Here is a 26,214-nt window from a genome sequence, read left to right as displayed (position 1 = left end):
AGAGCCAGCCCTTGTGACAGCAAGGAGGACAACACGCCAGGCTCTCAGATCCTAGACCTGACCCCAGCCTCCTTTGACACACTTCAACGCCCCTCCTTTCATTAGGACCTTTATCTCCGAGCACTGGGGCAAAGATTAATGGGATAGAGGATTCCTAAGTGGATTCCAGATAAACATTGCCTCAGGGAACTCTCACCCTCCCAAGTTTAGTGGGGCTAGGAATAGGGTATAAGGTTTTACACCATCTATTTCCTTAACATTCTCACTGATCCAGAAAACTGAGGTTTCTGAGTTCCAATATCTTAATCTTCAGGGGATGAAGTGAAAATTCAATAGTATACAGGATGTAATTATATTTTCATAGGCTCTGGTCTTTCCCTAGACATCTACCCATGTGCCACAAAGTTTGACAAACTGAAGTCCTGGGTCCTCCAAAATAATATCTATTACAAAACAACACCAATAACCATGACACCAGCACCATAGCCAAAGACTTAAGAGTGGCAGCGCCCACTTACCAAGTAACAACTCTATGCCAGTTCCTGTGTAGGTGGCTCATATACATTCTTACAACATTATGAGTAGGAAGTATTTCCCCCCATTTCAAAGATGAAGAAACTGAGGCTTCTCAAAGAGGTTAACAAATATCTCCAAGGTCACCTGGCTGGTAAAGAGCATGACCTGAATTTCAATCCAAGTCTGTGGGTCTTCCCAGTTCATGCCTAGTTCATGCCACCCTTTGCTTTGTCTCAATACTTTCCAAAAACAGATATTTACTGCATATCAATTACGCACTGACATCCCTTGCACTTTTTTAAGAGTAACATAGTGACATGTTAACAACTTTATGGGTTAACAACTGGCTTATTACCTTATTCCTGCTGATGTGTTTTTAAAACTATCCAGCACTGCTTATATTTTTTCCTTGACTTCTGTGATACGAAAGTTCTTTCCACTAGGAAGACCTTACATTTTTAAAACTCTGAGGGTAATATCCCAAGTGTTAAACACTGTCTCATCTACCCAACACTGATTTCTGAAACCAGGGACTGATTCCTCAGAACTATCACTATAATGATCAACAGCTGAAGAAGACACAAAGAAGAAAAGATTCTCTTGTCTGGAAGCCCCAGGATTGATAAGACAGAGTAACTAGAGAAACCAGCAGTTCTAACTCCTCATCATGTACATCTTCTCCACCACAGAGGAAAAGCACACTGAAATTTCCAAGCAAGAGTCAAGTTGGCCCAGTCATTGCTGAAAGTGTGGTTCTGCCTACAGGAATACTGTGCATGAGGTGCTTACCCCTGTTCTCCTCCTGGCCTTAATACCTCCCCCTCACACTGGCTGAGCCCATTCCACCTCTGCATTTTGCACCTCTGGCAGTTCTGCTGTTGAAGCAAGCCATGGCTGTGAGCATACATGGCCTGCGTCCCCTGAGGCTCTGCTCACTCTCTCCCCCTGGATATACCCATGATGCTCTGCTCACTCCCTCCCCTGGATGTTCCCATGATGCTCTGCTCACTCTCTCCCCTGGATGTTCCCATGATGCTCTCCTCACTCTTTCCCCCTGGATGTTCCCATGATGCTCTCCTCACTCTCTCCCCTGGATGTTCCCATGATACTCTCCTCACTCTCTCACCCTAGATATACTCACGATGCTCTCCTCACTCTCTCCCCTGGATGTTCCCATGATGCTCTCCTCACTCTCTCCCACTGGATGTTCCCATGATGCTCTCCTCACTCTCTCCCCTGGATGTACCCATGATACTCTCCTCACTCTCTCCCCCTGGATATACCCATGATGCTCTCCTCACTCTCTCCCCTGGATGTTCCCATGATGCTCTCCTCACTCTCTCCCACTGGATGTTCCCATGATGCTCTCCTCACTCTCTCCCCTGGATGTACCCATGATACTCTCCTCACTCTCTCACCCTAGATATACCCATGATGCTCTCCTCACTCTCTCCCCTGGATGTTCCCATGATGCTCTCCTCACTCTTTCCCCCTGGATGTTCCCATGATGCTATCCTCACTCTCTCCCCCTGGATGTTCCCATGATGCTCTCCTCACTCTCTCCCCTGGAGAGCTTTCCACCTTCACATTCTCCACTTCTCCCTCCTTCGGGGGACACAAAAGTCAACATCCCTGGCTAAGACCTCCTTCCAGACTTTTCCAAATGCCTACTTGACAACCTCCATGAATCTAAGTTCCCAGTAATGCCCCTGTCTTCCACTTCTTCCAACTCACCAATTTCTCCCAACAGCATCCCCATCAGTCTAGCCTCCTACTCTGTTGCATCTTTCATTCTTCCCACTTGCCCACCACTCCTGTTAGTGCAATGGTGAAGACATGACAGCACTGGAGTCAACATGCCCAAGTCCAGACAAGCCATACAGTTCACAACAAGTATTTACTAGTTGCATGTGGCTATCAGTCATCAAAAATCTTCCCACAAATAAATGCCCAGGGCCAGATGGCTTCATAGGGGAATTCTACCAAACTTTCCAGAAAGAACTGACACCAATCTTACTCAAACTCTTTCAAAACATTGAAGAAAATGGAACACTACCTAACTCATTTTATGAAGCTAACATCAATCTAATACCAAAACCAGGCAAAGATGCTACAAAAAAGGAAAACTACCGGCCAATCTCCCTAATGAATATAGATGCAAAAATCCTCAACAAAATACTTGCAAATCAAATCCAAAGACACATTAAAAAAATCATACACCATGACCAAGTGGGGTTCATTCCAGGCATGCAAGGATGGTTCAACATAAGAAAATCAATCAATGTATTACAACACATTAAAAACTCAAAAGGGAAAAATCAAATGATCATCTCAATAGATGCTGAAAAAGCATTTGATAAAATCCAACATCCATTTTTGATAAAAACACTTCAAAAGGTAGGAATTGAAGGAAACTTCCTCAATATGATAAAGAGCATATATGAAAAAGCCACAGCCAGCATAGTACTCAATGGTGAGAGACTGAAAGCCTTCCCTCTAAGATCAGGGACAAGACAAGGATGCCCGCTGTCACCACTGTTATTCAACATTGTGCTGGAAGTGCTAGCCAGGGCAATCCGGCAAGACAAAGAAACAAAAGGCATCCAAATTGGAAAAGAAGAAGTAAAACTGTCATTGTTTGCAGATGATATGATCTTATATCTGGAAAACCCTGAGAAATTGACGATACAGCTACTAGAGCTAATAAACAAATTTAGCAAAGTAGCGGGATACAAGATTAATGCACATAAGTCAGTAATGTTTCTATATGCTAGAAATGAACAAACTGAAGAGACACTCAAGAAAAAGATACCATTTTCAATAGCAACTAAAAAAATCAAGTACCTAGGAATAAACTTAACCAAAGATGTAAAAGACCTATACAAAGAAAACTACATAACTCTACTAAAAGAAATAGAAGGGGACCTTAAAAGATGGAAAAATATTCCATGTTCATGGATAGGAAGGCTAAATGTCATTAAGACGTCAATTCTACCCAAACTCATCTACAGATTCAATGCAATCCCAATCAAAATTCCAACAACCTACTTTGCAGACTTGGAAAAGCTAGTTATCAAATTTATTTGGAAAGGGAAGATGCCTCGAATTGCTAAAGACGCTCTAAAAAAGAAAAACAAAGTGGGAGGACTTACACTCCCTGACTTTGAAGCTTATTATAAAGCCACAGTTGTCAAAACAGCATGGTACCTGCACAAAGATAGACATATAGATCAATGGAATCGAATTGAGAATTCAGAGATAGACCCTCAGATCTATGGCCGACTGATCTTTGATAAGGCCCCCAAAGTCACTGAAGTGAGTCATAATGGTCTTTTCAACAAATGGGGCTGGGAGAGTTGGATATCCATATCCAAAAGAATGAAAGAGGACCCTACCTCACACCCTACACAAAAATTAACTCAAAATGGACGAAAGATCTCAATATAAAAGAAAGTACCATAAAACTCCTAGAAGATAATGTAGGAAAACATCTTCAAGACCTTGTATTAGGCGGCCACTTCCTAGACTTTACACCCAAAGCACAAGCAACAAAAGAAAAAATAGATAAATGGGAACTCCTCAAGCTTAGAAGTTTCTGCACCTCAAAGGAATTTCTCAAAAAGGTAAAGAGGCAGCCTGTGGAAAGCCGCCTCCCGAATCGGGCCTAGCGTATGCGCTGCAGCCTGCTCTAGAGTTACCCCCGCCCATCGAGTGAGCCAAGATGGCGCCTGCATCCTGTTTCCGCATAGTGACGCATGTATCCGCCACCCGCTCCTACCAATCGAAATCCTGTATACGCGATACTAGCCTAGAAGCTTATTGGTTGTTAATTGTGTATAAAAGGTCTTACCCGGACGGGGTAGGGTGAGACAGCCCACAAGGAGCCGTGCCTGACGGCCACATCGAGGCTGCTCTCCCACGAGGCGCCGTGCCCCGTGTGGGAACCAGTAACACAGAATGTTCATCTAGCTGTAGTAAAGGGCTTGCTTTCACAACTGCCGTGTGGTTCGAGTCGTGATTCATGACCAGGTTAGTTCGCGCAGTCTGCATCTCTCTCTCTCCTTCCCTGTTTCCCCTCGCCAGCCGGGAACCGGGGACCGAGCGGGGCAGCGCCGGACAAGTGGTGGCCCGTACGGGGAAGCTCCTCCTCCTGCCTCGCTCTCGACGGTCCCTCTGTGAGGAGAGCAGCGCTGCGCGTCGAGCTTACGGCGGACTTCCCGCGCCTGATCAACGCGAGAAGGTGAGTGCGTCTTATTACATGATAGTTAGGGCCCGTGGGTTTTCAGGTGACCCCGGGGGACTCGGAAGAGCTCTCTGAGTGACTGAAGTATAGTGCCGACTGCAATCATGGGGCAGTCCGGAAGTTCACCTCTCTTAGCTCCCTTAAAGAACCTTTTGAAACAACGGGGTATCTCGGTCAGGAAAAGCTCCCTTCAGCGTTTTCTTGATGATGTTGATACTTTTGCCCCTAAGTTTGCCTTTACTGTGCCCTCTAGTAATCAAGAGGAGCCCTGTCAACGCTTTGAATGGACAGTCCTGCCCCAAGGCATGGCTAATAGTCCTACCATGTGCCAGCTGTATGTCGCTGCGAAGCTAGCTAGCACTCGGCAGCAGTTCCCTCAAGTGAAAATCATCCATTATATGGATGACATTCTCTTAGCCCATAGAGACACAGATCTTCTTAAAACAGTTTTGTCACATTTAGTCCTTAGTCTTAGAGAAGCTAACCTAGAGATTGCCCCTGAAAAAATCCAAATGACTGACATTACCACTTTCCTGGGGGCGAAAGTCGCACCCACTCATGTTTCCCCCCAAAAGGTGTCTCTCAGGCTAGACAATATACACACTCTCAATGATCTACAAAAACTCATGGGGGATATCAATTGGATCCGTCCATACCTAAAAATACCCAATGTCAAACTAACACCTTTGTTCGACCTGTTGAAGGGGGATTCTAATATAAACTCACCTCGAAGCTTCACTCCAGAGGCAAGGCGAGCACTATGCCAGGTGGAACAGGCGCTCAGTGGCGCTGCATTGAAGAGAATAGACCCTGATGAGCCTTTTGAAGCCTGCGTGCTGCCGACAGAATTACAGCCCACTGCGGTACTGTGGCAGCGGGGGCCGCTGCTCTGGGTCCACCCTGGAGTTTCCCCCAAAAAAGTCCTAGAGCACTATCCTACAGCGGTTGCAGACTTGGCCCTAGAATGCATTAAAAGGGCTGTGCAGCATTTCGGTCAGCAGCCCAAAAATCTCAGGGTGCCTTATTCTTCCCAGCAGCTTGAGATACTCACCGGATGCATAGATCAATGGGCCATTCTCCGGTGTACATTTCTTGGTCCCATTAACAATCAGTTCCCTAAGGCTCCTCTCTTGCAGTTTGTCACCCGGCACCCAGTGATTTTTCCCAAAGTAACCTCTCCTAGGCCACTAGCAGGCGCCCCCACCGTATACACGGACGGCTCCAGCTCTGGAACAGGGGCGTATTGTGTGGAGGGGGACACTCCTAAAACAGTGCTCTTCCAACCACAAAAGCCTCAATGGGTAGAACTGCAGGTTATCATTGCAGTCCTGGAAAGCCTTTCCGAGCCCTTAAATGTCGTCTCGGATTCTGCTTATGTTGTGAACTCTGTACAAATTTTAGAAACGGTGGGCATTGTTAAACATTCCTCTACAGTAAGGACGTTCTTTGCCAAACTACAGGAGGTTATATGGACCAGGCAACACCCTTTTTACATAACCCATATTAGAGCCCACACAGGTTTGCCTGGCCCTATGGCCCAGGGGAACCATAGCGCAGATGTAGCCACTCGACAGCTGCACATCTTTCCGACGCTGGTACCGTATCAACAAGCCCGAGAATTCCATGCCAAGTTTCACATCAATGCAGGTACCCTAGCTAAGCGGTTCAGCATACCACGTGCAGCTGCTCGAGATATTGTCCGAGCCTGCAACAATTGTGCAGAGCAGAGAGCAGTCCCCTCGGTTGGGGTCAACCCTAGGGGTCTCACCCCAGGGGATACTTGGCAGATGGATGTCACTCATCATTCAGAGTATGGTAAGATCAAGTACTTACATGTGTCGGTGGACACATGCTCCCAAGTTTTATTTGCCTCTGCTGAACCAGGAGAAAGAGTCTCCCACGTCATTGCACACTGCCTTGCTGCATGGGCAGCTTGGGGTAAGCCAAAGACGTTAAAGACGGATAACGGGCCTGCCTACACTAGTAAATCCTTCCAAAAATTTTGTGACAACATGGATGTCCAATTAAAACATGGCATCCCCTATAACCCTCAGGGGCAAGGAATCATTGAAAGAGCGCACAGATCTCTCAAAGACTTGCTTAAAAAACAGAAAGAGGGTATAGGCCACGGCCTGTCCCCAAAAGCTCGACTGTCTGTAGCCTTGCTCACATATAATTTTTTAAACGAAAATTCACAAGGAATGACACCTGCCCTGCAACACACCACCCCGAGTCCTCCGCATAGAGGTCTAGTCCGTTGGAAGGATGTCCTGTCGGGGCAGTGGAAAGGCCCTGACCCGGTGCTCAGCTGGGCCAGAGGCTCTGTTTGTGTTTTTCCCCAGGAACCAGGACGTCAACCAGTGTGGGTTCCGGAAAGACTGGTGAGAACCGTGACATCACCTGAAGAAGCCAAGGAACAGCTGTCAGAAACGCCAACGAATATACAACCTGAACCATTAGACCAAGCCTCCGACCCTGCTGATGATGGCGACGACCGACAAGATGATAATAGTAGGACTGACCACCCCGCGGTTGCCCAAAAAGAGGATCGGTAACTCTGTTCTTTGCTCTCCTATAGCAATCCTTCTAATCTGCCTTTTTCTTTTTAGTGGAACTATATTTCCTCCACAAGCTTCAACGAGTCCTTCCCCCTCACCAATGACACACTGATCCTCTCTTTTGCTAACCTCTCTGTCAAGGTTGTCAACACCACAGTTGCGGCGAATGCTACTTGTGAAACTGGTAATGGCGAGTTAAGTAAGGGAGTCTTGCTTGAATTTCTTAACGTTACAGGGAAGAGCCGCCAGTCTTGTGAAGGGATCTTGAGTAAAAAGGAGACTCAAAGGTGCCTTTTCCTTCCAGGGCTTGCTCCTACAGTCTGCAACCGTTCCAAAGACCCGGATGCCTCGCCGCCCCGCTATCCTAGTGTATCGCCCAAGTTATGTCTGGCTCCCCGTCAAGGCAACCGACTGGGTTGGCCCTGTTTCTCAAGTTGTTTCACTTAACAATATCCCTTTCTCTAAGTCTAGGCGTCCAAGAGGCATAAAAGAATGGCTATCGAATGCTGCCAGTGTAGCTTCCTCTTTGTTTGTCCCAACGATCGGGCAGGCTGTGCTACAAGCATGGACAGATCGGCAGCTCGCCATAACGATGGAAACGGTAAATGGCTTGGTCAACCTTACCCGAGACGTGCTACGCCGCCACAATCAGATGCTGAACTTAAATTTCCAGGCCATTCAGAAACTCCAAGCGGAGATAGATGAACTTGGACTGGAAATAGATGGACTCTGGAGAGTGCTTCAGCAAACATGTGACACCCGGTGGCTTACGGTTAAACTCTGTGTCACTCCTGTCAGGGCCAACGTGACCGGAAGCATTTCCAGAGTCTCTGATTGGCTGAAAAGGTCATATTTTCCTGAATTTGTTAATCTCTCCCAACAGGTGGAATCTAGTTTAGACACAATTGGGGGGATCAAGTTAAAACCCGTTAAAGTCGATCTCTCCGGGTTAGGCGAGGTTCTACAGAAACTATTGCACAGTGTTTCTTCCTGGTTCTCTTGGCCCAATTTAACTAATTGGATCCTCATTGCAGTGGGATTATTGGTGGGATTAGTCGTTGTTAAATGTTTGCTAGAACGCCTGTTTCAAGCGCAGCAGCAATTGCGTGTTACCACTATGATGGCTATGACTCCCACCTCTGTTACCCCCCGATAGTGACCGATTTATTAACCATACCCCTTCCTGGTCGCCTCAGGTGGGGCGCTTTGGAGCAAAATTTGTAGCGAATCGCATGGCTGTTTCTCGGGTGTAAAAGGCGACACCAGTAGTCATAATTTTGTCTCAGGTGGGTCTCTAGGGCAGAGTCCTAGTTGTGGCCAGACTGGACCCTAGCCATTGCACAGAGACACCTAGTGACACCCCCGACTCTGGTTACTGCTGTTCCTGCCCCCGTCGTTGTTCCCCAGTTGCCAGGCAAAGCACTGCAGGGAGAGTCACGTTGCTTCCAGCTTACGGACTCTCCGGTCTCCATATGACGTGAGCATTCTGGTTGGTGCTAGAGGCTCCGCCGCTGGATGGCTGAGGCCTAGTCCAGACTCCCCAAAGCACCAAAGAGGTTGTGAACCATTTGGGTTCACGGGAGCACGCTCATCACTGGAGACACTGGGTCAAAAATAAATAAGAAAGGGGGAGATGTGGAAAGCCGCCTCCCGAATCGGGCCTAGCGTATGCGCTGCAGCCTGCTCTAGAGTTACCCCCCGCCCATCGAGTGAGCCAAGATGGCGCCTGCATCCTGTTTCCGCATAGTGACGCATGTATCCGCCACCCGCTCCTACCAATCGAAATCCTGTATACGCGATACTAGCCTAGAAGCTTATTGGTTGTTAATTGTGTATAAAAGGTCTTACCCGGACGGGGTAGGGTGAGACAGCCCACAAGGAGCCGTGCCTGACGGCCACATCGAGGCTGCTCTCCCACGAGGCGCCGTGCCCCGTGTGGGAACCAGTAACACAGAATGTTCATCTAGCTGTAGTAAAGGGCTTGCTTTCACAACTGCCGTGTGGTTCGAGTCGTGATTCATGACCAGGTTAGTTCGCGCAGTCTGCATCTCTCTCTCTCCTTCCCTGTTTCCCCTCGCCGGCCGGGAACCGGGGACCGAGGGGGGCAGCGCCGGACAGCAGCCAACTCAATGGGAAAAAATTTTTGGAAACCATGTATCTGACAAAAGACTGATATCTTGCATATACAAAGAAATCCTACAACTCAATGACAATAGTACAGACAGCCCAATTATAAAATGGGCAAAAGATATGAAAAGACAGTTCTCTGAAGAGGAAATACAAATGGCCAAGAAACACATGAAAAAATGTTCACCTTCACTAGCTATTAGAGAGATGCAAATTAAGACCACAATGAGATACCATCTAACACCGGTTAGAATGGCTGCCATTAAACAAACAGGAAACTACAAATGCTGGAGGGGATGTGGAGAAATTGGAACTCTTATTCATTGTTGGTGGGACTGTATAATGGTTCAGCCACTCTGGAAGTCAGTCTGGCAGTTCCTTAGAAAACTAGATATAGAGCTACCATTCGATCCAGCGATTGCACTTCTCTGTATATACCCGGAAGATCGGAAAGCAGTGACACGAACAGATATCTGCACGCCAATGTTCATAGCAGCATTATTCATAATTGCCAAGAGATGGAAACAACCCAAATGTCCTTCAACAGATGAGTGGATAAATAAAATGTGGTATATACACACGATGGAATACTACGCGGCAGTAAGAAGGAACGATCTGGTGAAACATATGACAACATGGATGAACCTTGAAGACATAATGCTGAGCGAAATAAGCCAGGCACAAAAGAGAAATATTATATGCTACCACTAATGTGAACTTTGAAAAATGTAAAACAAATGGTTTATAATGTAGAATGTAGGGGAACTAGCAGTAGAGAGCAATTAAGGAAGGGGGAACAATAATCCAAGAAGAACAGATAAGCTATTTAACGTTCTGGGGATGCCCAGAAATGACTATGGTCTGTTAATTTCTGATGGATGTAGTAGGAACAAGTTCACTGAAATGTTGCTATATTATGTAACTTTCTTGGGGTAAAGTAGGAACATGTTGGAAGTTAAGCAGTTATCTTAGGTTAGTTGTCTTTTTCTTACTCCCTTGCTATGGTCTCTTTGAAATGTTTTTTTTATTGTATGTTTGTTTTCTTTTTAACTTTTTTTTTCATACAGCTGATTTGAAAAAAGAAGGGAAAGTTAAAAAAAAAAGAAAAGAAAAGAAAAAAGACAAACAAGGAAAAAAAAAAAAAAAGATGTAGTGCCCCCTTGAGGAGCCTGTGGAGAATGCAGGGGTATTCGCCTACCCCACCTCCATGGTTGCTAACATGACCACAGACATAGGGGACTGGTGGTTTGATGGGTTGAGCCCTCTACCATAAGTTTTACCCTTGGGAAGACGGTTGCTGCAAAGGAGAGGCTAGGCCTCCCTGTATTTGTGCCTAAGAGTCTCCTCCTGAATGCCTCTTTGTTGCTCAGATGTGGCCCTCTCTCTCTGGCTAAGCCAACTTGAAAGGTGAAATCACTGCCCTCCCCCCTACGTGGGATCAGACACCCAGGGAAGTGAATCTCCCTGGCAACGTGGAATATGACTCCCGGGGAGGAATGTAGACCCGGCATCGTGGGATGGAGAACATCTTCTTGACCAAAAGGGGGATGTGAAAGGAAATGAAATAAGCTTCAGTGGCAGAGAGATTCCAAAACGAGCCGAGAGATCACTCTGGTGGGCACTCTTACGCACACTTTAGACAACCTTTTTTAGGTTCTAAAGAATTGGGGTAGCTGGTGGTGGATACCTGAAACTATTAAACTACAACCCAGAACCCATGAATCTCGAAGACAGTTGTATAAAAATGTAGCTTATGAGGGGTGACAGTGGGATTGGGAATGCCATAAGGACCAAACTCCACTTTGTCTACTTTATGGATGGATGTGTAGAAAAGTAGGGGAAGCAAACAAACAGACAAAGGTACCTAGTGTTCTTTTTTACTTCAATTGCTCTTTTTCACTCTAATTATTATTCTTGTTATTTTTGTGTGTGTGCTAATGAAGGTGTCAGGGATTGATTTAGGTGATGAATGTACAACTATGTAATGGTACTGTAAACAATCGAAAGCACAATTTGTTTTGTATGACTGCGTGGTATGTGAATATATCTCAATAAAATGATTATAAAAAAAAAATAAATAAAAAGTGAATCCAAAAAAAAAAAAAAAAAAAAAAAAAAAGAAAACTACATAACTCTACTAAAAGAAATAGAAGGGGACCTTAAAAGATGGAAAAATATTCCATGTTCATGGATAGGAAGGCTAAATGTCATTAAGACGTCAATTCTACCCAAACTCATCTACAGATTCAATGCAATCCCAATCAAAATTCCAACAACCTACTTTGCAGACTTGGAAAAGCTAGTTATCAAATTTATTTGGAAAGGGAAGATGCCTCGAATTGCTAAAGACGCTCTAAAAAAGAAAAACAAAGTGGGAGGACTTACACTCCCTGACTTTGAAGCTTATTATAAAGCCACAGTTGTCAAAACAGCATGGTACCTGCACAAAGATAGACATATAGATCAATGGAATCGAATTGAGAATTCAGAGATAGACCCTCAGATCTATGGCCGACTGATCTTTGATAAGGCCCCCAAAGTCACTGAAGTGAGTCATAATGGTCTTTTCAACAAATGGGGCTGGGAGAGTTGGATATCCATATCCAAAAGAATGAAAGAGGACCCTACCTCACACCCTACACAAAAATTAACTCAAAATGGACGAAAGATCTCAATATAAAAGAAAGTACCATAAAACTCCTAGAAGATAATGTAGGAAAACATCTTCAAGACCTTGTATTAGGAGGCCACTTCCTAGACTTTACACCCAAAGCACAAGCAACAAAAGAAAAAATAGATAAATGGGAACTCCTCAAGCTTAGAAGTTTCTGCACCTCAAAGGAATTTCTCAAAAAGGTAAAGAGGCAGCCAACTCAATGGGAAAAAATTTTTGGAAACCATGTATCTGACAAAAGACTGATATCTTGCATATATAAAGAAATCCTACAACTCAATGACAATAGTACAGACAGCCCAATTATAAAATGGGCAAAAGATATGAAAAGACGGTTCTCGGAAGAGGAAATACAAATGGCCAAGAAACACATGAAAAAACGTTCAGCTTCACTAGCTATTAGAGAGATGCAAATTAAGACCACAATGAGATACCATCTAACACCGATTAGAGTGGCTGCCATTAAACAAACAGGAAACTACAAATGCTGGAGGGGATGTGGAGAAATTGGAACTCTCATTCATTGTTGGTGGGACTGTATAATGGTTCAGCCACTCTGGAAGTCAGTCTGGCAGTTCCTTAGAAAACTAGATATAGAGTTACCATTCGATCCAGCGACTGCACTTCTCGGTATATACCCGGAAGATCGGAAAGCAGTGACACGAACAGATATCTGCACGCCAATGTTCATAGCAGCATTATTCACAATTGCCAAGAGATGGAAACAACCCAAATGTCCTTCAACAGATGAGGGGATAAATAAAATGTGGTATATACACAAGATGGAATACTACACGGCAGTAAGAAGGAACGATCTCGTGAAACATATGACAACATGGATGAACCTTGAAGACATAGTGCTGAGCGAAATAAGCCAGGCACTAAAAGAGAAATATTATATGCTACCACTAATGTGAACTTTGAAAAATGTAAAGCAAATGGTTTATAATGTAGAATGCAGGGGAACTAGTGATAGAGAGCAATTAAGGAAGGGGGAACAATAATCCAAGAAGAACAGATAAGCTATTTAACGTTCTGGGGATGCCCAGGAATGACTATGGTCTGTTAATTTCTGATGGATATAGCAGGAACAAGTTCACAAAAATGTTGTTATATTAGCTAACTTTCTTGGGGTAAAGTAGGAACGGGTTGGAAGTTAAGCAGTTATCTTAGGTTAGTTGACTTTTTCTTACTCCCTTGTTAGTGTATTTTTTTTTTCATACAGTTGATTTAAAAAAGAAAAAAAAAGGGGAAAAAAAAAAGGGAAAAAAATATGTAGTGCCCCCTTGAGGAGCCTGTGGAGAATGCAGGGGTATTGGCCTACTCCACCTCTATGGCTGCTAACATGACCACAGACATAGGGGACTGGTGGTTTGATGGGTTGGGCCCTCTACCATAGGTTTTACCTTTGGGAAGACGGTTGCTGTAAAGGAGAGGCTAGGCCTCCCTATATTTGTGCCTAAGAGCCTCCTCCCGAATGCCTCTTTGTTGCTCAGATGTGGCCCTCTCTCTCTGGCTAAGCCAACTTGAAAGGTGAAATCACTGCCCTCCCCCCTACGTGGGATCAGACACCCAGGGGAGTGAATCTCCCTGGCAACGTGGAATATGACTCCTGGGGAGGAATGTAGACCCGGCATCGTGGGACGGAGAACATCTTCTTGACCAAAAGGGGGATGTGAAAGGAAATGAAATAAGCTTCAGTGGCAGAGAGATTCCAAAAGGAGCCGAGAAGTCACTCTGGTGGGCACTCTTACGCACAATTTAGACAACCCTTTTTAGGTTCTAAAGAATTGGGGTAGCTGGTGGTGGATACCTGAAACTATCAAACTACAACCCAGAACCCATGAATCTTGAAGACAATTGTATAAAAATGTAGCTTATGAGGGGTGACAATGGGATTGGGAAAGCCATAAGGACCACACTCCACTTTGTCTAGTTTATGGATGGATGAGTAGAAAAATAGGGGAAGGAAACAAACAAACAGACAAAGGTACCCAGTGTTCTTTTTCACTTTAATTGTTCTTTTTCACTTTAATTATTATTCTTGTTATTTTTGTGTGTGTGCTAATGAAGGTGTCAGGGATTGATTTAGGTGATGAATGTACAACTATATAATGGTACTGTGAACAATCGAATGTACAATTGGTTTTGTATGACTGCGTGGTATGTGAATATATCTCAATAAAATGAAGATTAAAAAAATAATAAATAAAAATAAATTTAATTAACATAAAATAAAATAAAAAAATCAGTTCCTCAGTCACACCAGCCACATTTCAAGTGCTCAAAAGTCACATGTGGCAAAGAGACAGCACAGCTAGAAAACAATTCGATCATCACGGAATGTGTTAGGGAACAACACTGCTCCAGGGGGTTATACCCCAAAAGCCTCTTACAACCAATCCCTTAGGCCAGTTGGGGTCAGCATTTACTAGGACTATCAGGTGGGAATAAAAATTCCCACTAGGTGTGGGACCATGTGTGAGTCAAACCATGGCTCCCTCAGCCACCACAATGGGTCCAGGATCTCAGTTTTTTCTTTCCCCCATTTCTTTCCCATCCCATTCAGTCCTTTTTCCATCAGCTGCCAGAGGAATCCTCTCAGTTAACACCACGGATTAGGCTGCTCTGGTGCGGTGTCCACCAAATGAAATGTGAACTTCAAAAACCCCATATGGTCCCAATTCAACATTCCAGTCCTGACTCCCACATTTCCACCTGCATCCAAAACAACCGATTTCCTGTTCCCCACAAAAGCCCCCCAGGGCCTCATGCTGTTCCTTCATGTGGAACACTCACATGCCCATTTCAGGTGTCACACTCTCCAGGAAAGCATCTTGGTCCCATGTCTACCAGGCTCCCTTCAAACTCAGAGCCCTGCTCTGGCATGACCTTCGAGGACTGTCTGTAGGGGGTTGTTGTGGTGTGTATCTGAGTTTTTTAAAATCCTCAGATGCCAAATACCCTCCCACCAGAGCTGTATCACAGAAACCACCCCCCACCAGGTTGGCCTTCAGAGGGAGCAAGCAGAGGCCACCCCTGTCTCATTAAGGTCTGCTTTTTTGTTTTTGGTAATCTATAATGTTAAAAATCAATACTCACTTTTCAAAGAGCACAGTCTTTTTCTCCCAGTTGCTACAGGCTCTGGCAGAAGCTGAGAATGAGATTCTAGAGTCACAAGAAATAAAATGGCAAAGCATTAAATCATATTAGGGAATACGAATGAAGTGCTAACAGCTGGTCAAATTGCTTACTTCAATGGAGGTGTATCTCCCAGGCAAAATACAAAAATCCCATGGCTTTATAGCCCGCCTCTTGTTCAGGTCACCTCCCCCAATTAAGCAATCTGCACTGGCGATTTCAATGTGCACAAAGGGCAGGGCATTTCAGATAATGACCCAGGCTTAGGCTTGAAGGAGGTCAAAGAAGAAATCTGTGGAGAAAAGACAAATTATGGGATGTGGCTGCATGATACCCACAAGTTTCCTGGGTGAGAAATGCAATAATGGTGGAGGACAGGCATTCTCAGGGAAAAGGTAGTTCTGGGGACTAAAAACTTATCTAAGAACCTCAAATAAAGATAACAAAACTCTCCTTTTCCATCTGGAATTAGGGTTTACCTAAAAGTTATATTTGGAGAGGAATTGGATGAAGGTAGCAACCAATGGGCAACTGAAGACATCACTGTTACTACAATGACTGGCAACCAGGGGATCATACTGCTCAAAAAAAAAAAAAAAAAAAAAAAAAACTGGGTGGAAGTGGAGAGTACTGGCAAAGACGCCGAAGCCAGAGAAAACGGATATGGGCAAAGGAAATTAAATCCACAAAACCCCTGAATTATTTCAGATGGGTCAAAAAGGTAAACCTTAAAAAAAAAAAAAAAAAAAAGAAAGTTCTAGAAGAAAACATGAGAAATCTGTTTAAAAATATCTGTGGAGAAGACTTTTCTGAGGATGATATAAAAGCCAGAGGCCATAAAAAAAGATTAATAAATCAATTACATAAAAATATTTATGTATGGAAAGAGACATCCTAAATTTGCCAATATACATCAGAGGCAACAGACTGATTTCCTTACTATATAAATAGCTCCTACAAATCAATAAGAACAATAATAGCCACAAAAAAAACAACTATCTAATAGAAAAATGAGCAAATGACCTGAGTAGATGATTCACTGGAAAGAAAATACAAATGACTCTTAAACATAAGAAAAGATTCTCAATTTCATTTATAATAAGAGAAATGCAAGCTAAAATTAAATGCAAATTAAAGGTGATGCCAACTCTTATTTATTTATTGTACCAGCAAAGAACAACAAGTTTAATAACAGATTGTGTTGGTGAGAATATGAGGAAACAGATGCTCTCATACAATGGACCAATTGACATTCCCATCAACAAACTCTCTGGATGGCAAGTTTGCAAGATCTGTGACAATCTAAAATGCACATAGCCTTCACCTAACAATCTCACTTCTAGGAAAGTATCTGTTTAAACCTGCCATTTAAACCTGAATATGTGTGAAATATGTTTGTGCACAGTTATTCACTGCAGCATTATTTATAGTGACAAAAGGCTGGAAATAGCTTAAATACCCACTTAACAGGGGAACCTGTTAAGTAAATGATGATAAGCTTTCCAAAGGAATATTATGTATAGCCAATAAATATAAATAAAATTAAATATAAGCCATTACAACAATGAATGAATTCCTATGAGGAATGACCTCCAACATATATTATTAACTGAGAAAAGCAAAGAACAGAAAAGAGTGAATAGAATAACACCTCCTGTGTTAAAAGAGAGAGAGAGAAAATATATATGTTGTGCATATATATCTATGGAATGACCTGGGTAGATACACAAGAAACTAGTAATCATAGCCAGAACTGGGAAGAGAAAGTGGGGACCTGGGGAAGGGAAGGGGGAATTGCTACCATGTACATGCATAAAGTGTTTTCTACTTAATTAAAAAATACAATATAAAACTCCTCAAATAATATGGTCCATCCTGTGCTGTCAAATACAGTACTCACTAACCACATGTGGCTGTTTATTTTTTAATTTAAAGTAAGTAAAATTCAAAATCCAGTTCCTTGGCTGCCCTTAGCTTAAGTGTTTAATAGCCAATGACTAACATTCTGAAAAGTGTAAAGAACATTTTCATCATCACAAAAAGTTCTACCAGACAGTGCTAGACTCTATTCTATAGTTTAAAAGACCCATTAAAGAGTGCAACAAAATCTTAATTGTTTCTCAAATGGGGAAGGAAAACAACTGCATATCGTTAGGGTAAAAATCCCTCCATCTTTACACGTCACTCAAAGACTGATAGACTTCCACCCTATGTGACCACCCAAAGGTTAAAGTCAGTTTGGCAGGAACCTCAGTCATTAGGAGTCAAAGTTCAGCACTCCAAGATAGAAGATGATAAGAATTCTCCACTCCGGAACTATAGGATATTCCATAAAGTTTTATCTCCTCTGTGGCTCTCAGCAAGCTCCTAATAACAGAGTTCGCCAACTTACTTGGCACCAAAGCACCAGGAACGGGTTCTCCATGAGATTCTTGTCCAAGAACCAGCCCAGCCTACAGCCCCCTCCCTGTCTCTGTAACTTGGGGCAGTGCTGTGGGCAAGGAAATGCGGTCAAGCGAGGCTGGTCCTGTGCATGAAGAATCAGACAGCCAGAAAATCCTGCTGCCCTCTGGAGGAGTGACACCTTCCAGGGGCAGGACAGGCAGACAGACCCATCACGGGCTCAGTTGTGTAACCGAGAGCTAAGAGTTACTAAATGATTATAGTTACCGAATCATTATATAGATGCTTTCTTACTTTCTAGTATATAGTAGAAGAGCCAAAAGCAAATACCCAAAACTACTGAAACTCACTGAAATGTAACCCCAGATGCCTTGATCTCTGATGATAATGCTTTATTGTGTAACTATATAATCTTTACCTTCTAATTGTGAAGGATCACGATAACTCATGACTGGCCCCACTTGTACCCACTTATCTTGTTTTACAACTTTGAACTCTTGTGATCACATAGACAGCCCCATAATGTTTATTAATGAATGAACAGTTCAGAATTCACCCACCTCAATTCCTAGACTATCTTACTAGACAAAGTTCTAACCAGAATTGTCCTGCCTAACACATGCAATAGATTAAACCTTAGGTGATTTTTCTCCTTATAGTATTAAAAATCACACCCATCATCACATTAAGGTTGCCATTTTCACACATATGTTCCGTGACCAAGCATGTAGTCAATCTTTGCATGATCAATAATTAGACTATTTCTAAATTTGTCATCTTAAGCCATTATATTCATGGCCCTAAACCTGCCTGTCTTTGAAATCTGTTAGACTGTCAGAATTACCGCAATTCAGGAAGGCAAATCTGAGGCCCACAGTCTCCTGTTCTCCTCGCTTTGCAATAAAAGCTCTTCCTCCCTTTGAAACCTGGCACCATAGATTGGCTGATAAGCACATTGGGTGGTGAGTGTGGCCCAGCAATCGTTGGAAGCAGGTGGCTTGCTTATTCCGCAGCATATCCCTTTAAAGTCATGATGCTAAAGAAGCAAAGCAGTGAAACATGAAACTTATGCGCTGACCTATCCCAGCTCCTTTAACACATCAGCCTCTTGGGTCCAAAGGTAGGCCTTGCTGATAGTCACAAAGAACTGCTTGTCTGAAATGTTTAAAACAAGAAAACTCTGCAGAAATGCAAGCCAGTCTTCTGCTGGATAAAACAGGACCCAAAAGCCACTTGACCTGCTACCTCCAAGTACCCCAAAATCTTCAGGCTCTAGGAGAACCCAGAACAAGCTTTTATTCCAACACTTCTCCATGGGTGAATGTGAACACATAAGCTATCATCAGTAGACATCACCTGTCAAAGGTAAGGTGCTAAAAAGAGCATCACACAAGTCACTATTTTCCACATGACTGCAAGGAATGAAAGCAGCCTTCCATCTGGGTGTGCAACAGCAGAGGACCTAAAATAAACCCTCAGCACGCAAAAACATTCTCCCATTGTTCAAACCCATACTCCTAAGTAAAAGCAACAGTAGGGGGTTTAAAGAGGGTTTTATCATTTCTAAAAGAGGTTAAGTTGGTCTACACTGTTTTCTAACTGCAAACAAAGCTGGTGTTAAACAGAAGTGAGTCCTGTTATAACAGCCAGCAGGTTTAGAACAGGACAAGATTTCTGGCTCCCAGCACAAAATCCAGCATTCAAGGCCTTTTGCGAGCTGGTCCCCACTTTCTTTCCAGCCAGATTCTCTTCTTCCAGAGGACTTCTCAGTAACCCAAGAAAACTGGCATCAGGAAAAAGGACATTTGGGGAAGCTATACTCAAATTTCATAAACAACTCAACAACAAAAAGATACACAAACCCAATTATTAAGCTTAAGTAGACATTTCTCCAAATAAGATATACAAACAGACAATAAGCACAGAAAAAGATTCTCATCTTCAAGTCTTAGCTATTAAAATATTACCCCTGTCTATTGATGCCCCTCTGAGGGTTCAACATTGCAGTTAGATAACCTGGGTTCAAATGCCAGCTCTGCCACTGACCAGCTGTGTGACCTTGGGCAAGTCATTTAACCTCTTAGAACTTCATGGTGGGGACAAAATGAGATGATGCAAGGAAACTGTTCAGAGCAGTGACTGACAGATACTAATTGTTGCTTGAGCACAGCTGAGAAGCTCTTGCCCGACCTCCCAGGCAGTTAGGGAGACCTGCCACACCTCCCCACCCTGTACTGCCCCTGCTCACAGGTCTGCTCAGGTGCCTGAGTGGTCTGTGGGCAAGGTCTCTGTTGCATCTTTACACTCTCAGGGTCTAGTCCATAGCTCAGTTCCCAAATTGCATAACATACAAGGCTTGAATCCTATTCTGGGTATATAACAAGGCAAACACCCAAGGCCATCAGCCAAATAGCTACAGCTTCTGGAGAACCACCTCTCAGCCAATGCTACTGATACTTTAGGTAATTACTTAACAGGAAAAGAAGATCCCACACTGTGGCAGTGTAAGAATCTCTGCTCACAGCTTCCCACATGTTCCTTGTTCCCTTGAATCAGCAGTTTGCTTGTGTGCACTTAAGAGCATCACAGAATCCTATGAGAAAGCTCCAAATGCATCCAAACATGGCAGCAACGTCCTACATGGCTTCTGGAATCTGAAAGCCTGGAATATGATCAAAAATGTTTCTGAGGTTCCTGTGCAAGAGAGTATCTTGATCTTCTTTAAAGAGGCAAACATATCCAAGGTCAGAGAGGACTTCAGTGTTGCAAAAATTATGTCTAGATCAGGATTTCTCAGCCATGGCACTATTGACATTTGGGGTTGGATAATCCCTTGTTCTGTAGAGTTGTCCTAGTGCATAGTAGGATGTTTAGGAGCACCCCTGACTTCCATCCACTGGAAGCCAATAGCACCACTCCAACCAAAACGTCTTCAGACATTGCTAGATTCCCCTTGGGGGACAAGGTTACCCCCAGTTGAGAACACCTACTCTACAGATAGTGAACCCACTCAACTCCAACCCTCTACTTATTACTGCAGAAAATCATTGAGGAGTACTTCAAGCCACTCACTAAACCAACCTGAAACACTTTATTCCAGTCCTTCAGGATTTTCTTTTGTAAGTTCGCAGTCTTGAAGACAGTTTTTCTAAACCCTAGCTGCACAGTAGAACTCCCCACCTCAAACCCAACTCCCTACCCCCAGGAGCTTTTTAAAAATACCTATTCCAGGGCTCCACACCCAGAGATTCAAATTCAGTTTGCCTAGGTCAGAGCCCCAGCTGGAATATTTAAAAAGTTCCCTAGTGGAAAAGCACTCCCTGAGACATTTTATTTGATTCCATCCTCTCCCCCAGCCTTTGAATCTGGCAGTGTTAAATGCCAGTGAGCCACGCAACCAAAACGAGGCTAAGAGGACTAACTGCTCCTTTCTTGACAAGGAAACATCCCCTGCCATTCTATTTCTTGGCCTAGAGATTACTTGCAGAAAGAATGGAACTTAACCCCATCATCAAGAGGTTTTGCCTTGGCCTTATTGATCTAAATCAGCACTGTCGCATATAACTTCTTGAAGACAGGAATGTTCTCTGTTGGCTCTGTCCAAAACGATAACCACTAGCTACTCATGGCTATTTAAATTCATATAAATTACAGTTAAATAAAATTAAATTCCTCAGTCACATTAGCCACATTTCAAGTGCTCAACAGCCAATGTGGCTAGTGGCTACCATATTGAACATCACAAATAATGTTCTATGTCCCGACAGGGTCACAGAAATAAAAAGTCCTATAGCCTGCTAAATTCCATGGTGTCATGAAATTTACAAAAACTGATGTCTTAAAAAAAAATCTACCCAATAATTACACTCCTAGGTATATCCAAAAGAATTGAAAGCAGGGACTCAGACGGATACTTGCACATTAATGTTTATAGCAGCATTACTTCTCACAATTGCCAAAATGTGAAAGCAACCCAATGTCCTTAAACAGATGAATTGAAAAATAAAATGTGGTATATCCATGCGATGGAATATTATTCAGCTATAGAAAGGAATGAAGGGCTGATATATGCTACAAAATAGATGAACCTTGAAAATATGATGCTGAGTGAGAGCCAGATGTAAAGTAATAACTACGTATGATTCCATTTATATGAAATATCTAGAATAAGCAAATTCATAGAGACAGAAAGTAAATTATAGGTTGCCAGGGACTGGGAGAAAGGGGGAATGAGGAGTGACTGCTTAATTGGTACACAGTTTCTGTTTAGGAAGATGAAAAAGTTTTGGTAATGGATGGTAGTAATGGTAGCACAATATTGTAAATTAATTAATGTCACTGAATTGTGTGCTTAAAAGTGGTTAAAATATTAAATTTTTTGTCATATGTTACCACATTAAAATTTTAAATAATATCTAAACTAAACACACTTTCAATTACCAAATGGGATCCTAACTTATTCCAAAAAAAGAATCAATTTAGGAGACATTTTAAAATAAATGTTTTTCCACATGCAGAACTAGTTTCCCAGCATACTGCAAACAAGTTTTGAGGGGAAAATACCTGCCCTTTTTCTTTTTTAAACACTCATCATTGTCTTAGTTGATCTAGTCACCAAAATAACCAGGAGTTTGCTAAAGAATATGGCATAAAAAAATCAATTTCCACCCTTAGTTGCTTAATTAGCCTTCTAGGATAAAATATTCACCTTTGCTTTCCTTGCTTCTAAATCCAAAGATAATCTCTGATTCTAACTTCCTGCCCTCAAAGTCTGAACCAACATGAACTGCAAATCAAGGTCACCTCTAACAAGTTTTTTGTTCTGTCATTAAGTTTCATAACTGCTGATCACACAAACTATATTTGTACATTCATTATAGCTTTATGGTTCCTTAAAGAACTCAGTGCGCGTACATTTTAAATACTAGAAAAATAGAGAGGCAATTCTGTTTCTTAGTGCAAAGGCAAAGGCAGGTTTGGAGTTGAAGAAAGCCTCATGTCTCTTTTTTTCTTTTTTTTTTTGATAGATTTTATTTTTCAGCAGTTTTAGGTTTACAGAAAAATTATGCAGAAAGTACAGCGTTCCCACATCATAGGTCTTTCTGAACATTAAAAAAAAAAAAATGCTTATCTCTTCTTGACCTGAATTCCCTTGGCCCACCTCTAAGCACAATCGATGTGAGCCATTTAGTAAGGATTTAATATTTCACCAGTAATTCAAACTGGTGATCAGCTATCACTCACTCTTCATAATAATAACTGGTACTGAGTGCTAACCACATCCTGGGCACTGTGCATTATTTTATCTAAGTCTCACCACTGCTCTCTGAAGCACTTAGTATTGCCAGAAGCCAAGGCTCAGAGAAGTTAGGTAACTTGCCCATAGCCACACAGCTAGCAAGTAGTAGAGGTCAGATTTGGACTCAAGTCTAATTCCCTAGTGGGAATCCTTTGGGTTTGGAACAAAAACAAACGTGTAATTCAGGATAAGGTACTGGGCTGAAGCATCCTCCCTGTGTTCAGGCTGAAGTTCAATTGCAGGGTTTGGAAATCTGGGCCTGTTCTTATCTCAGAAACCATTCCTTTTCCCCAAGGACAACTCTCTGTGTCCTGGGGATTGACCCAGGGAGCACTTGTAGTCCTGTCAGCACAACTGCCCCTAAGAGGACAAAACAGATACTTGAAGAAGAATTTCCCAAATACCATCATGGGGGTGGAAAGCAGAGGGACCCAGGCAACGCAAACCCAGGGAAGAAAGGAAAAGCTTTCAGTTGGAGGCTGAGAAGAAATCAGAGAGTGTTCCTGGAGGGGGAGCTGACCTGGACCCTAAGGGGGAGGTAATATTCAGACATCACAGATTTCAGAGAGAGCATTCCCAGAGGAGGAAAGCGCCTTGGCAAAGGCAGCAACGGGAGGAACATATGCTCTGTGCTCAGCTACAGCAAGGGAAGCAGGAAGGGTAGTCAGGATGCAGGGGTGGGGTGGGGGCAGGGGCTCCAGAGGCCTTGGCTTCCCCGCTTGGGGCAGCAGAGGCAGCCCAGAAAGAACCCAACTAACCATCACAGCACCTGTTTTACATCCTTTCCTCTCGAGACCTCAGTCTCCTTGAGGAGGGCACCAAGGACTCCCTGCTGGTCCAAGAACCTAAATTTAGAACAATAAACTGGTGCTGCGTATGGAGGTTATTAATTTCTCTTATTTCTATTTTCCTGTATTATAAAAATGTTGTTGATAACAATCTATTAGTTGCAATTGGGTTACAAAAAAGTCTAGTGGTTCAGGCTGGGGACTCTGCAGTCAAACTCACTGATTATACCGGGAAGAAACCACCTCTGAAAGCCTCACACTCCTCTCTGAGAAATGAGAAGAGCAGTAGCCCCTTCCTCTGGGGCTACTGGTAAGGCAGGTAATCTTCCAAAGGTGCTTACAAAGGGCCTGGCACCCAGTACTTGCTTATTCTATGTCAGCTATTATTAGTAGTAAACTATTTTTAACTCTAGGCCGGAAGGAACCAGCCATTAGGGATTCTGAGCAGGAGAGGGTTGAGACAAAATGCTGGCCTCCTGGTCCCGGCTGGTGTAGGACCCCGCTCTGTTACATCCTCTTAGCCACACGCATGAAAAGGGTTAAAAATACCTACTTCCTGGATGCACAGCCTCTCGACCCTCTGGCATCCTCCTCTTCCCTCCCTGCCTCCCTCTGTCAACTTGGCTTCTCCCACCGGTCTGCGGGTTCAGGGGCGAAGACTGGAACATGCTCTGCGCTGCAGCCGGCGTTACGCAATCCGCATTTCCCAGGCAGCCGGAGTAGCGTAGGCGGGGGATGCCCGCCACCCGGCTGACACCCGGCTGTCAGGCTGGCTGGTCCAGCATCCCCGACTCGCAGGTTGCCGGACGCAAGGGCGAGGGTATCGGGGCAGACTGGGGGAGCTGAAGCTGCAGGGGTCAGGTATTGGCTGGGAAGGGTCTTGGAGGTGCTGATGGCTGGGGCGGGAGGGAAGGAAGTGACACGGGCAGTGAAGTCGTTTGGGAGGGAGAGTTGCAGCCCTTCCCCAGAAAGTGGGGTGATCCGGAGGTTGCAGGAACCCCAAACCATCCAGGCAGTGGGAGGAGCGCATAAGGGCAGGTGGTCGCGCGGGTCGAGGGACGGAGTAAAAGAGGGAGCAGGTCCCCGACCTATCCTCACCCGGGCCCTGGGCTTGGGGAAGGCAGGCACCAGGACCTGAGAAATGGGGGAACTGGATTCGGGAAACAAATCTAATCCAGGCACGAAGGGAACGCGCAGGGGCTGATGCCAGAGCGAGGGAACTGAGTAGAAAGGGGATGTGCAGGTCCACGACCCTTCTTCACCCTGTCCACCGCTTGAGCGGAAGCCGGACAGCCGGACTGGGGTAGTGGGGGGGAGGCGGGAGGTCACGGGGCCACTGGGGGCGCCCCCGGATCTCCCCATCCTAGCTGCGCCCCTCCCCGCCCCGCGCAGGCTCACCTGACCGGTCTTCAGCCGTCTGGGTCCCGCAGCCCGTCCGCGATCCCCGCCCTCGGACCCCAGCCCCGGGCTCTGGTCGCGCGGCAGCTCTCGTGCGGGCGCAGCTCTCAGCCCCTGCAACCCGCTCGGCTCGGCGCTTTAAAGGCGCGGCGCGCGGGCCTGCGTCCTCCGACAGAAAAGCCGGCCCTGCCCGCGCCCGCCCCCTGCGCTGCTCCGGGCGGCCGCGTTGAGTCTTGCGGACTCCCTGGCAAGAACCCCCAGCTCCTCTGCGCCCGCGGCTTACAGCGTTAACCTGAAGAATGAAGTTAGTATCCCGCACAGCCCGACACCACCGACCTGTTTCAGGCCGCTCCTCTCTTTCCAAACATCCAAGAGCCAAGTTTGCAAGCGCAAGCACCTACAGTGTTCGGGGCGCAGCGCCAAGCGCGGGAGGACAGAGCAGCTCCCAGCGGGGCGGGGCGGAGGATTGGAACCTAAGGAGCCAAAATTCCACGGTGCGAGGCCAGAATTCATCGGGTCGTTTCGTTTACTGAGCACCTACCATGTGCCTGGGACTGCTGGGCATTGCACCCACCAAAGGGACTCAGACAGGATCTCTGCCCCCAAAGGGCTCGGAGAGAAAGAGGCAGGGAGAGACACAGGCTCACAGGCAAGCAAAACAACACCACCGACACATTCTAATCTCTTTACCTTACACCATTGTCTCTTTTGATTCTTTTAAGTGGGGAGTGTGGTCGGCGCCCTTTCCCAGAAGAAGAAACGGAGGGTCAGGAAGGAGAAGGCTTGCCCACGGTTTCAGACTGTAAGGGATAGAACTGGGAATTTCAACAAAGGACTGTCTGACTCCAAAACCAGGGAGGAGAAATGGGCCTTTAGCCACCACTGGTTAAATCCCTATTTTGGTAATTTCTTCCTTTTAGGGATACTTAAACCTCACTAGGCAAAAAACAGGGAGAGAAAGAATAAAAGTTATCTCCCATTAAATTCAAATGAAGTTTTCTGACAGACTTATCTGACACCCTGCCAGAGTCTTCGAGCATCTGACCTCAGTTTACCACTCCAGCTTC

General features: G+C 44.5%; 1 protein-coding gene across 4 annotated transcripts in view; it reads right to left on the bottom strand.

The window, feature by feature from the left end:
* Positions 1 to 25,435, bottom strand: part of ABHD6 (abhydrolase domain containing 6, acylglycerol lipase) — a 58,467-nt gene extending 33,032 nt beyond the window's left edge. The window contains exons 1-3 of one of the 4 annotated variants that reach the window (XM_037799027.1): positions 25,148 to 25,434; positions 15,373 to 15,551; positions 15,221 to 15,286 (exon numbers count right to left, since the gene is read on the bottom strand). The gene's annotated coding sequence lies outside the window, so the exon portion shown is untranslated. Of the gene's footprint in view, positions 1 to 15,220; positions 15,287 to 15,372; positions 15,552 to 25,147 lie in introns of all 4 variants that reach the window. The other 3 variants (XM_037799035.1, XM_037799019.1, XM_037799042.1) reach the window with 3 other exon arrangements.
* Between the last annotated feature and the right edge of the window lie 779 nt (positions 25,436 to 26,214).

This window comes from Choloepus didactylus, chromosome 1 (assembly GCF_015220235.1).
Source record: "Choloepus didactylus isolate mChoDid1 chromosome 1, mChoDid1.pri, whole genome shotgun sequence".
In the NCBI taxonomy this organism is placed as follows: Eukaryota; Metazoa; Chordata; class Mammalia; order Pilosa; family Megalonychidae; genus Choloepus; species Choloepus didactylus.
This window is presented reverse-complemented; position numbering and strand designations above follow the sequence as displayed.